Source organism: Cetorhinus maximus, chromosome 29 (assembly GCF_964194155.1).
Source record: "Cetorhinus maximus chromosome 29, sCetMax3.hap1.1, whole genome shotgun sequence".
Classification (NCBI taxonomy): domain Eukaryota; kingdom Metazoa; phylum Chordata; class Chondrichthyes; order Lamniformes; family Cetorhinidae; genus Cetorhinus; species Cetorhinus maximus.
In genome coordinates, this window is record NC_135907.1 from 5430732 (window position 1) to 5443159 (window position 12428).

General features: G+C 54.6%; 2 pseudogenes; both read left to right on the top strand.

Moving 5' to 3' along the window:
• The first annotated feature begins 1623 nt into the window (after positions 1-1623).
• On the top strand, positions 1624-1801 carry LOC144669638 (U2 spliceosomal RNA; annotated as a pseudogene).
• A 5346-nt stretch (positions 1802-7147) lies between these two features.
• LOC144669814 (U2 spliceosomal RNA) lies at positions 7148-7324 on the top strand (annotated as a pseudogene).
• Positions 7325-12428: the final 5104 nt, after the last annotated feature.

Sequence of the window (12428 nt, forward strand, 5' to 3'; positions counted from 1 at the left end):
CGAGTCCATCAGGAAGGATGCGGGCATAAGAGGAGTGACGATCCCAGGCAGTGGAGGCACTCAGGTAAAAGCCTCCCTGTACATGGACGACGTCGCCGTCTTCTGCTCGGATCCGCTGTCGGTGCGCAGACTGATGCACGTCTGCGACCAGTTCGAACTGGCCTCGGGAGCCAAGGTAAATCGTGGGAAGAGCGAGGCCATGTTCTTTGGGAACTGGGCTGACCGATCCTTTGTCCCCTTCACTGTCAGGGCTGACGGCCTGAAGGTGCTGGGGATATGGTTCGGAGGGACCGGGGCATGCGTTAGAAACTGGAAGGAGCGAGTGGCTATGGTGAAAAGGAAACTGGGCATGTGGGAGCGACGCTCCCTCTCCATTGCGGGTAAGAACCTGGTCATCAGGTGTGAGGTACTCTCGCTGTTGCTGTACGTGGCGCAGGTCTGGCCCATTCCACGCTCCTGCGCGATGGCGATCACTCGAGCCATCTTCCGCTTTATCTGGAGGTCGAAAATGGATCGTGTCTGCAGGGACGCGATGTACAAGCCTCTAGATAAAGGGGGAAAAAACGTGCCCAACATCGCCCTCATACTGATGGCCACCTTTGTGTGTGGCTGCATCAAGCGGTGCGTAGACCCTCAGTGCGCAAACACCAAGTGTCACTACGTGCTGAGGTTCTACCTGTCCCCGGTGTTGCGAAGGATGGGTCTGGCCACGCTGCCGCGGAACGCTCCAAGTAGTTGGACCGTGCCGTACCACCTGTCCCTGGTGGAAAAATTTATGCAGAAAAACACCTTTGACCACAAGTCCATCAGGCAGTGGTCAGCACGTAACGTCCTAGAGGCCCTGAGGGATAAGGAGAGAGTGGACCCTGTGGGATGGTTCCCCGAGCAGACTGTCAAAGTCATTTGGCAGAATGCCTCATCGCCAGAACTTTCCAACAAGCACCAAGACGTAGCTTGGCTGGTGGTGAGAAAGGCCCTCCCCGTCAGATCCTTCCTACACGCCAGGAGTCTCACCCCCTCTGCACGATGCCCTCGAGGTGGCTGTGGTGGGGAAGAGACCGTTGTTCACCTCCTTGTGGATTGTGCCTTTGCAAAGAAAGTCTGGAGAGAGATGCAGTGGTTGCTGTCGAGGTTCATCCCGAGCAGTTCTGTGACACAGGACTCTGTGCTCTACGGGCTGTTCCCAGGGACACACACCGAGACAAACATCGACTGCAGCTGGAGGATCATCAACTCGGTGAAAGAGGCGCTTTGGTCTGCCCGAAACTTGTTGGTCTTCCAGCACAAAGAGTTGTCCCCGACCGATTGTTGCGGACTGGCACAATCCAAAGTCCAGGACTACGTGCTGAGGGACGCACTAAAGCTTGGGGCAGCTGCCGCAAAGGCGCAATGGGGAAGGGTCGCTGTCTAAGACCTTTCTACCACAGCGCACCGAGAGACTGGGAACTGTTTAGAGCCCCTCGGGCTGTACAGATCAAAATGAAAGGCTGTAAATGATTGTAATATTGTTTGTACTGATGCACCTGGTGATACATTTTGTAAAAGTTTAACCTGGATTGTACCCTTGTAATGTTGTTTTTGAAATGGTTTTGAATGTGATTGAAGATTTTTTATGAATAAAGTATATTTTTACAATAAAAAAAAAAAATCTGTTCTTATCAGTTTAATATCTGATACGTCCCTTATCTGGGGACCATATATTAAATTGATTTTTGGAGCAGGGAGATGGAATAGGGGCTTGCTCCGCCCACTCCACGCATCGACCCGGTATTGCAGTATCTCTGGGAATGGTGCACCACCCCTTTCCAGGGGATTTTCAATGCTAAAAATAGTTTTCTTACAAACATCTGCTTTCTTTACTTTTCAACATGCACATCTTTCAAAACACAACTTTCTTTCTTTCTCATCGCTTCTCGGCCTTTTGGCTAAGATCAAGTGTTGCAGGGGCGACACCATGGTCCTGCCAAGGCAAGGTCGGGATGGAAGGGCGATAACCAATCGCAATCCGAATCCATACCGTGGGTTACCTATCACCGTCCGAGTCACGGTGAACCACAGCGACGAAGGAGGATCACCTATGGATCGGGGCTTCTTCACCAGGAGGATCCTGTTGAAGGCGTGCGGCTTCCAAGCTACGGAGATCTTCACCCTGCACGACTCCCGCAAAGGTGGTTATTTCGATGTGACGTTCAAGCGGGTGGCAGACTGCGTCCGGCTCCTGAGGGTGTTCGAGGAGAAGAGAGACCTGCCGGAGATGAAGATCCTGACGGCGGAGCCGCACTTTTCTCTGCCGTTGCAACGGGAACGCGAGGTGATGGTGCATGTGTACAACCCCTTCGTCCCTGTCGCCGACGTGGTCACCTTCCTCACCAGGTACTTCGATAAGGTGGGGAGCGGCACCGAGATTCGAGACGACTTGGGGATCTGGACAGGCAAACGCCTGTTCAAGGTCACGCTAAAGACCGATGGTAAGGGAGCCATTTTCCACCCTCCCTCCAGTTTCGCTATCGGGGGAAACCGGGGCTACCTGGTCTACGCTGGGCAACCCAAGCATTGTCGCTCATGCGGCAAGGCTGGTCATGTGGCGGCCAACTGCAGCGCCTCCCTCTGCAAGATCTGCAAACAGGAAGGGCACCAGACAAAAGACTGCAAACAGGCCAAGTGCTGCAACCTGTGTGGCGAGGCAAGTCACCTCTACAGGACCTGCCCCAAACGCTGCCGTACTTACGCACAGGCAGCCAAAGCCGACCAGGGGGAAGCAGAAGAAATGTTCCGTGTCACTCCAACCACCAAGGCCCCCAGGGAGCTCAACGGGACAAAGGAGGACACAGAGAGAGACAAGGTGGAGAAAGAGATTGAGGCAACAGAGAGCCAATCAGCAGCACTACCCCCTGAACACCCCAGTCCTCAGGACAGCGAATCAATGGAGGAGGAGGCAGCAGTGGAAAAGCAGCAGGGGGAGTGGCGGACGGTGAAGAAGAAGAAAAGTAAGAGGGAGCAAAGAAGAAGCAAAGGCGTTTCCCAGAGAAGCGGCAAGAGGCGTCTCCCATCCGACACGGATGACAAGGGCAGCAGCTCTTCGGATGATGAAGTGCCAGAGCGGCACCGACAGAAGAGGCGGCAAAGCTCCAGGGCGTTGGAGGACGAGACACCCGAGCTCCAGAAAATTGGAGACAACAAGGAGCCCAGCGCACCCCAACTTGGCCTGCAACCTGAGGAGGCCAGTGCACCACAGCCCCTGGAATCTGGGAGCAGTGAGGCAATCATCGCACCCCAGCTCCAGGAAGCCGGGAACAGCAACACCCCAGAGGGGGTGAGTTTTGGAGAAGCTTCCCCAGCAAAGGTCATCTCAAAACCCGCTCTCTACGTGAACCTCCAGATGCCACCGGAGCAGAACACGGCCAAGGAGATCTACCTCAGCCCATCCAAAGTGAAGGAATTTGAGCTCACTACGGGTATGAAGGAGCAGACTAAAGGTCTGGGACTCTCAGAGACAGTGGGTTTGGTAGGAGAATAAATGCTTTAATATGGGTTTAAAGATTGTATCCATAAATGTGCGTAGCATTAAATCTACTACGCGATGTGTTGCGACCTTGGACTACCTAGCCAAGGTCAAAGCTGACCTGTTGTTTCTGCAGGAGTGTGCGATACCGCACCTCAGCTCCTACAGGCAATGGTCACGATGGTGGTCCCACGGGCCATCGATCTGGTCGGGCGGAAACGACTCTCGTTCCTCCGGCCTGGGTATTCTGCTGCGGGGAGGCAACTTCACCGTCTCCGAGGTCAAGGAGGTGGTGGGCGGGCGACTCCTGGTAGCAGACGTAATGTACAAGAACGCTCCACTCCGGTTAATTAACGTGTATGGCCCGGCACAAGGGGCTGAGCGGCTGGAGGTTTTTCAGCAGCTCCCACTGCTGCTGGCGACCTCCAGGCCGGTCATTCTGGGCGGGGACTTCAACTGCATCATCGATGCGGCTGGACGATCCGGCAGGGCCGGAAGCAGATTGGACGCTACGTCCAGATCCCTGATGGAAACAGTTAAGGATGCCAAGCTGCACGACGTCTTCAGCAACCCTGCAGACGGAGCGCAGCGTAGATACACCTGGTCGCGGCCAGACGGGTCCATTCGTTCCAGGATAGACTTCCTGTTTGTGTCCCGTGCATTCACAGTCAGATCCACCGAGGTCAAGCCGGTGTTCTTCTCTGACCACTGCCTCCTACTGGCGGACTGCCACTTGGAGGAAGACCTGAGGGTGGGCAGGGGGGCATGGAAGCTAAATGTGCAACTGCTGACCCCAGAGAACATTGAGGAGCTCAAGAGGGATTACAAAGGTTGGAGAACCGTGAAACCCCTCTTTGAGTCCCTGACACACTGGTGGGAAGTGATCAAGGGAAGCATCAAGAGGTTTTTCATCCGCAAAGGCACCCAGAAAGCTAGAAAGGAACAGAGGGAAATGTCCCGACTCCAGGAAAAGATGCAGAATCTGCTCCGGCTGCAGTCGATGGGGGTCGATGTCAAGGAGGAGCTCCAAGAGGTGAAGGGCCAGCAAGCCTCGCACTTTGCCTCGGAGGCCTCCAAGATCATCTTCCGTTCCAGAGTCCGCTCCGTGGAGCAGGATGAGACGTGCTCACGTTTCTTCTTCCAAAAGGTACACAGAGAGCGCTCTGTGATCAGCAGCCTGACGGAAGAAGACGGCTCAGTAAAGTCATCACGGTCCGACATTCTGAGGATCAGCAAATCCTTTTATGCCGGACTGTATGACGTGAAGCCCACGGACAGCACGGCCTCCCAGTCCTTCCTGTCCTCTATCACGGAGGTCTTAGACCACAGTACGCGGGAGAGCCTAGACAAACCGCTAACTCCTGACGAACTGACTAAGGCCCTCGAGTCCTTCGAGAAGAGTAAAACCCCCGGAAGCGACGGCCTGCCGGCGGAGTTGTATTCGGCTCTGTGGGACTTGATCGGCCCAGACCTGCTAGAAGTGTACGAGAGTATGCTCCTGGCCGGCAGCATGTCAGAATCCATGAGGAAAGGCATCATCACCCTCATCTACAAGCACAAGGGGGAAAGGGAGGAAATTAGAAATTGGCGACCCATTTCACTGTTGAATGTGGACTATAAGATTCTGTCCAAGGTCATCGCCAACCGGGTCAAATCCGCTCTGGAATTGGTGATTCACCCTGACCAGACCTGCTCTGTGCCAGGCAGGAAGATCTCTGACAGCCTGGCGCTGCTCAGGGATACGATTGCCTATGTACAGGACAGGGGTGTGGATACCTGCCTCATCAGCTTGGATCAGGAGAAGGCCTTTGACAGAATATCGCACACCTACATGGGGGATGTGCTCTCCAAAATGGGCTTTGGGGAGGGAATTCGAAATTGGATCCAACTGCTCTACACTAACATCAGTAGCGCAGTCTCAATCAATGGGTGGGAAACAGATAGCTTTCCGATCAAATCTGGAGTCAGGCAGGGCTGTCCTCTCTCGCCTGTCCTTTTCGTGTGCTGCATAGAACCCTTTGCCGAGTCCATCAGGAAGGATCCGGGCATAAGAGGAGTGACGATCCCAGGCAGTGGAGGCACTCAGGTAAAAGCCTCCCTGTACATGGACGACGTCGCCGTTTTCTGCTCGGATCCGCTGTCGGTGCGCAGACTGATGCACGTCTGCGACCAGTTCGAACTGGCCTCGGGAGCCAAGGTAAATCGTGGGAAGAGCGAGGCCATGTTCTTTGGGAACTGGGCTGACCGATCCTTTGTCCCCTTCACTGTCAGGGCTGACGGCCTGAAGGTGCTGGGGATATGGTTCGGAGGGACCGGGGCATGCGTTAGAAACTGGAAGGAGCGAGTGGCTATGGTGAAAAGGAAACTGGGCATGTGGGAGCGACGCTCCCTCTCCATTGCGGGTAAGAACCTGGTCATCAGGTGTGAGGTACTCTCGCTGTTGCTGTACGTGGCGCAGGTCTGGCCCATTCCACACTCCTGCGCGACGGCGATCACTCGAGCCATCTTCCGCTTTATCTGGAGGTCGAAAATGGATCGTGTCTGCAGGGACGCGATGTACAAGCCTCTAGATAAAGGGGGAAAAAACGTGCCCAACATCGCCCTCATACTGATGGCCACCTTTGTGTGTGGCTGCATCAAGCGGTGCGTAGACCCTCAGTACGCAAACACCAAGTGTCACTACGTGCTGAGGTTCCACCTGTCCCCGGTGTTGCGAAGGATGGGTCTGGCCACGCTGCCGCGGAACGCTCCAAGTAGTTGGACCGTGCCGTACCACCTGTCCCTGGTGGAAAAATTTATGCAGAAAAACACCTTTGACCACAAGTCCATCAGGCAGTGGTCAGCACGTAACGTCCTAGAGGCCCTGAGGGAAAAGGAGAGGGTGGACCCTGTGGGATGGTTCCCCGAGCAGACTGTCAAAGTCATTTGGCAGAATGCCTCATCGCCAGAACTTTCCAACAAGCACCAAGACGTAGCTTGGCTGGTGGTGAGAAAGGCCCTCCCCGTCAGATCCTTCCTACACGCCAGGAGTCTCACCCCCTCTGCACGTTGCCCTCGAGGTGGCTGTGGTGGGGAAGAGACCGTTGTTCACCTCCTTGTGGATTGTGCCTTTGCAAAGAAAGTCTGGAGAGAGATGCAGTGGTTGCTGTCGAGGTTCATCCCGAGCAGTTCTGTGACACAGGACTCTGTGCTCTACGGGCTGTTCCCAGGGACACACACCGAGACAAACATCGACTGCAGCTGGAGGATCATCAACTCGGTGAAAGAGGCGCTTTGGTCTGCCCGAAACTTGTTGGTCTTCCAGCACAAAGAGTTGTCCCCGACCGATTGTTGCGGACTGGCACAATCCAAAGTCCAGGACTACGTGCTGAGGGACGCACTAAAGCTTGGGGCAGCTGCCGCAAAGGCGCAATGGGGAAGGGTCGCTGTCTAAGACCTTTCTGCCACAGCGCACCGAGAGACTGGGAACTGTTTAGAGCCCCTCGGGCTGTGCAGATCAAAATGAAAGGCTGTAAATGATTGTAATATTGTTTGTACTGATGCACCTGGTGATACATTTTGTAAAAGTTTAACCTGGATTGTACCCTTGTAATGTTGTTTTTGAAATGGTTTTGAATGTGATTGAAGATTTTTTATGAATAAAGTATATTTTTACAAAAAAAAAAAAAATCTGTTCTTATCAGTTTAATATCTGATATGTCCCTTATCTGGGGACCATATATTAAATTGATTTTTGGAGCAGGGAGATGGAATAGGGGCTTGCTCCGTCCACCCCATGCATCGACCCGGTATTGCAGTATCTCTGGGAATGGTGCACCACCCCTTTCCAGGGGATTTTCAATGCTAAAAATAGTTTTCTTACAAACATCTGCTTTCTTTACTTTTCAACATGCACATCTTTCAAAACACAACTTTCTTTCTTTCTCATCGCTTCTCGGCCTTTTGGCTAACATCAAGTGTTGCAGGGGCGACACCATGGTCCTGCCAAGGCAAGGTCGGGATGGAAGGCCGATAACCAATCGCAATCCAAATCCATACCGTGGGCTACCTATCACCGTCCGAGTCACGGTGAACCACAGCGAAGGAGGATCACCTATGGATCGGGGCTTCTTCACCAGGAGGATCCTGTTGAAGGCGTGCGGCTTCCAAGCTACGGAGATCTTCACCCTGCACGACTCCCGCAAAGGCGGTTATTTTGACGTGACGTTCAAGCGGGTGGCAGACTGCGTCCGGCTCCTGAGGGTGTTCGAGGAGAAGAGAGACCTGCCGGAGATGAAGATCCTGACGGCGGAGCCGCACTTTTCTCTGCCGTTGCAACGGGAACGTGAGGTGATGGTGCATGTGTACAACCACTTCGTCCCTGTCGCCGACGTGGTCACCTTCCTCACCAGGTACTTCGATAAGGTGGGGAGCGGCACCGAGATTCGAGACGACTTGGGGATCTGGACAGGCAAACGCCTGTTTAAGGTCACGCTAAAGACCGACGGTAAGGGAGCCATTTTCCACCCTCCCTCCAGTTTCACCATCGGGGGAAACCGGGGCTACCTGGTCTACGCTGGGCAACCCAAGCATTGTCGCTCATGCGGCAAGGCTGGTCATGTGGCGTCCAACTGCAGCGCCTCCCTCTGCAAGATCTGCAAACAGGAAGGGCACCAGACAAAAGACTGCAAACAGGCCAAGTGCTGCAACCTGTGTGGCGAGGCAAGTCACCTCTACAGGACCTGCCCCAAACGCTGCCGTACTTACGCACAGGCAGCCAAAGCCGACCAGGGGGAAGCAGAAGAAATGTTCCGTGTCACTCCAACCACCAAGGCCCCCAGGGAGCTCAACGGGACAAAGGAGGACACAGAGAGAGACAAGGTGGAGAAAGAGATTGAGGCAACAGAGAGCCAATCAACAGCACTACCCCCTGAACCTCCCAGTCCTCAGGACAGCGAATCAATGGAGGAGGAGGCAGCAGTGGAAAAGCAGCAGGGGGAGTGGCAGACGGTGAAGAACAGGAACAAGAAAAGTAAGAGGGAGCGAAGAAGAAGCAAAGGCGTTTCCCAGAGAAGCGGCAAGAGGCGTCTCCCATCCGACACGGATGACAAGGGCAGCAGCTCTTCGGATGATGAAGTGCCAGAGCGGCACCGACAGAAGAGGCGGCAAAGCTCCAGGGCGTTGGAGGACGAGACACCCGAGCTCCAGAAAATTGGAGACAACAAGGAGACCAGCGCACCCCAACTTTGCCTGCAACCTGAGGAGGCCAGTGCACCACAGCCCCTGGAATCTGGGAGCAGTGAGGCAATCATCGCACCCCAGCTCCAGGAAGCCGGGAACAGCAACACCCCAGAGGGGGTGAGTTTTGGAGAAGCTTCTCCAGCAAAGGTCATCTCAAAACCCGCTCTCTACGTGAACCTCCAGATGCCACCGGAGCAGAATACGGCCAAGGAGATCTACCTCAGCCCATCCAAAGTGAAGGAATTTGAGCTCACTACGGGTATGAAGGAGCAGACTAAAGGTCTGGGACTCTCAGAGACAGTGGGTTTGGTAGGAGAATAAATGCTTGAAAATGGGTTTAAAGATTGTATCCATAAATGTGCGTAGCATTAAATCTACTACGCGATGTGTTGCGACCTTGGACTACCTAGCCAAGGTCAAAGCTGACCTGTTGTTTCTGCAGGAGTGTGCGATACCGCACCTCAGCTCCTACAGGCAATGGTCACGATGGTGGTCCCACGGGCCATCGATCTGGTCGGGCGGAAAGGACTCTCGTTCCTCCGGCCTGGGTATTCTGCTGCGGGGAGGCAACTTCACCGTCTCCGAGGTCAAGGAGGTGGTGGGCGGGCGACTCCTGGTAGCAGACGTAATGTACAAGAACGCTCCACTCCGGTTAATTAACGTGTATGGCCCGGCACAAGGGGCTGAGCGGCTGGAGGTTTTTCAGCAGCTCCCACTGCTGCTGGCGACCTCCAGGCCGGTCATACTGGGCGGGGAGTTCAACTGCATCATCGATGCGGCTGGACGATCCGGCAGGGCCGGCAGCAGATTGGACGCTACGTCCAGATCCCTGATGGAAACAGTTAAGGATGCCAAGCTGCACGACGTCTTCAGCAACCCTGCAGACGGAGCGCAGCGTAGATACACCTGGTCGCGGCCAGACGGGTCCATTCGTTCCAGGATAGACTTCCTGTTTGTGTCCCGTGCATTCACAGTCAGATCCACCGAGGTCAAGCCGGTGTTCTTCTCTGACCACTGCCTCCTACTGGCGGACTGCCACTTGGAGAAGGACCTGAGGCTGGGCAGGGGGGCATGGAAGCTAAATGTGCAACTGCTGACCCCAGAGAACATTGAGGAGCTCAAGAGGGATTACAAAGGTTGGAGAACCGTGAAACCCCTCTTTGAGTCCCTGACACACTGGTGGGAAGTGATCAAGGGAAGCATCAAGAGGTTTTTCATCCTCAAAGGCACCCAGAAAGCTAGAAAGGAACAGAGGGAAATGTCCCGACTCCAGAAAAAGATGCAGAATCTGCTCCGGCTGCAGTCGATGGGGGTCGATGTCAAGGAGGAGCTCCAAGAGGTGAAGGGCCAGCAAGCCTCGCACTTTGCCTCGGAGGCCTCCAAGATCATCTTCCGTTCCAGGGTCCGCTCCGTGGAGCAGGATGAGACGTGCTCACGTTTCTTCTTCCAAAAGGTACACAGAGAGCGCTCTGTGATCAGCAGCCTGAAGGAAGAAGACGGCTCAGTAAAGTCATCACGGTCCGTCATTCTGAGGATCAGCAAATCCTTTTATGCCGGATTGTATGACGTGAAGCCCACGGACAGCACGGCCTCCCAGTCCTTCCTGTCCTCTATCACGGAGGTCTTAGACCACAGTACGCGGGAGAGCCTAGACAAACCGCTAACTCCTGACGAACTGACTAAGGCCCTCGAGTCCTTCGAGAAGAGTAAAACCCCCGGAAGCGACGGCTTGCCGGCGGAGTTGTATTCGGCTCTGTGGGACTTGATCGGCCCAGACCTGCTAGAAGTGTACGAGAGTATGCTCCTGGCCGGCAGCATGTCAGAATCCATGAGGAAAGGCATCATCACCCTCATCTACAAGCACAAGGGGGAAAGGGAGGAAATTAGAAATTGGCGACCCATTTCACTGTTGAATGTGGACTATAAGATTCTGTCCAAGGTCATCGCCAATCGGGTCAAATCCGCTCTGGAATTGGTGATTCACCCTGACCAGACCTGCTCTGTGCCGGGCAGGAAGATCTCTGACAGCCTGGCGCTGCTCAGGGATACGATTGCCTATGTACAGGACAGGGGTGTGGATACCTGCCTCATCAGCTTGGATCAGGAGAAGGCCTTTGACAGAATATCGCACACCTACATGGGGGATGTGCTCTCCAAAATGGGCTTTGGGGAGTGAATTCGAAATTGGATCCAACTGCTCTACACTAACATCAGTAGCGCAGTCTCAATCAATGGGTGGGAAACAGATAGCTTTCCGATTAAATCTGGAGTCAGGCAGGGCTGCCCTCTCTCGCCTGTCCTTTTCGTGTGTTGCATAGAACCCTTTGCCGAGTCCATCAGGAAGGATCCGGGCATAAGAGGAGTGACGATCCCAGGCAGTGGAGGCACTCAGGTAAAAGCCTCCCTGTACATGGACGACGTCGCCGTCTTCTGCTCGGATCCGCTGTCGGTGCGCAGACTGATGCACATCTGCGACCAGTTCGAACTGGCCTCGGGAGCCAAGGTAAATCGTGGGAAGAGCGAGGCCATGTTCTTTGGGAACTGGGCTGACCGATCCTTTGTCCCCTTCACTGTCAGGGCTGACGGCCTGAAGGTGCTGGGGATATGGTTCGGAGGGACCGGGGCATGCGTTAGAAACTGGAAGGAGCGAGTGGCTATGGTGAAGAGGAAACTGGGCATGTGGGATCGACGCTCCCTCTCCATTGCGGGTAAGAACCTGGTCATCAGGTGTGAGGCACTCTCGCTGTTGCTGTACATGGCGCAGGTCTGGCCCATTCCAGACTGCTGCGCGACGGCAATCACCCGAGCCATCTTCCGCTTTATCTGGAGGTCGAAAATGGATCGTGTCCGCAGGGACGCGCTGTATAAGCCTCTAGATAAAGGGGGAATAAACGTGCCCAACATCGCCCTCACACTGATGGCCACCTTTGTGTGCGGCTGTATCAAGCTGTGCGTAGACCCTCGGTACGCAAACACCAGGTGTCACTACGTGCTGAGGTTCTACCTGTCCCCGGTTTAGCGAAGGATGGGTGTGGCCACGCTGCCGCGGAACGCTCCAAGTAGTTGGACCGTGCCGTACCACCTGTCCCTGGTGGAAAACTTTATGCAGAAAAACACCTTTGACCCCAAGTCCATCAGGCAGTGGTCGGCACGTAACGTCCTATAGGCCCTGCGGGGAAAGGAGATGGTGGATCCTGTGCGATGTTTCCCCGAGCAGACTGTCAAAGTCGTTTGGCAGAATGCCTCGTCTCCAGAACTTTCCAACAAGCACCAAGACGTAGCTTGGCTGGTGGTGAGAAATGCCCTCCCCGTCAGATCCTTCCTGAAGTCTCACCCTCTCTGCATGTTGACCTCGAGGTGGCTGTCGTGGGGACGAGACCGTTGTTCACCTCTTTGTGGAATGTGCGTTTGCAAAGAAGGTCTGCAGAGAGTTGCCGTGGTTTTTGTCGCGGTTCATCCCAAGCAGTTCTGTGACACAGGTCTCTGTGCTCTACGTGTTGATCCCAGGGACAGGGACGCACATCGAGACAAGCAGGTGGAGGATCATCTACTCGGTGAAAGACGCTCTTTGGTCTGCCCGAAACTTGTTGGTCTTCCAGTGCGATGAGTTGTCCCCAGCAGAGTGTTGCAGACTGGCTGGCACATTCCAAGGCCGAGGACTACGTGCTGAGGGACGCACTAAAGCTTGGGGCAGCCGCCACAAATG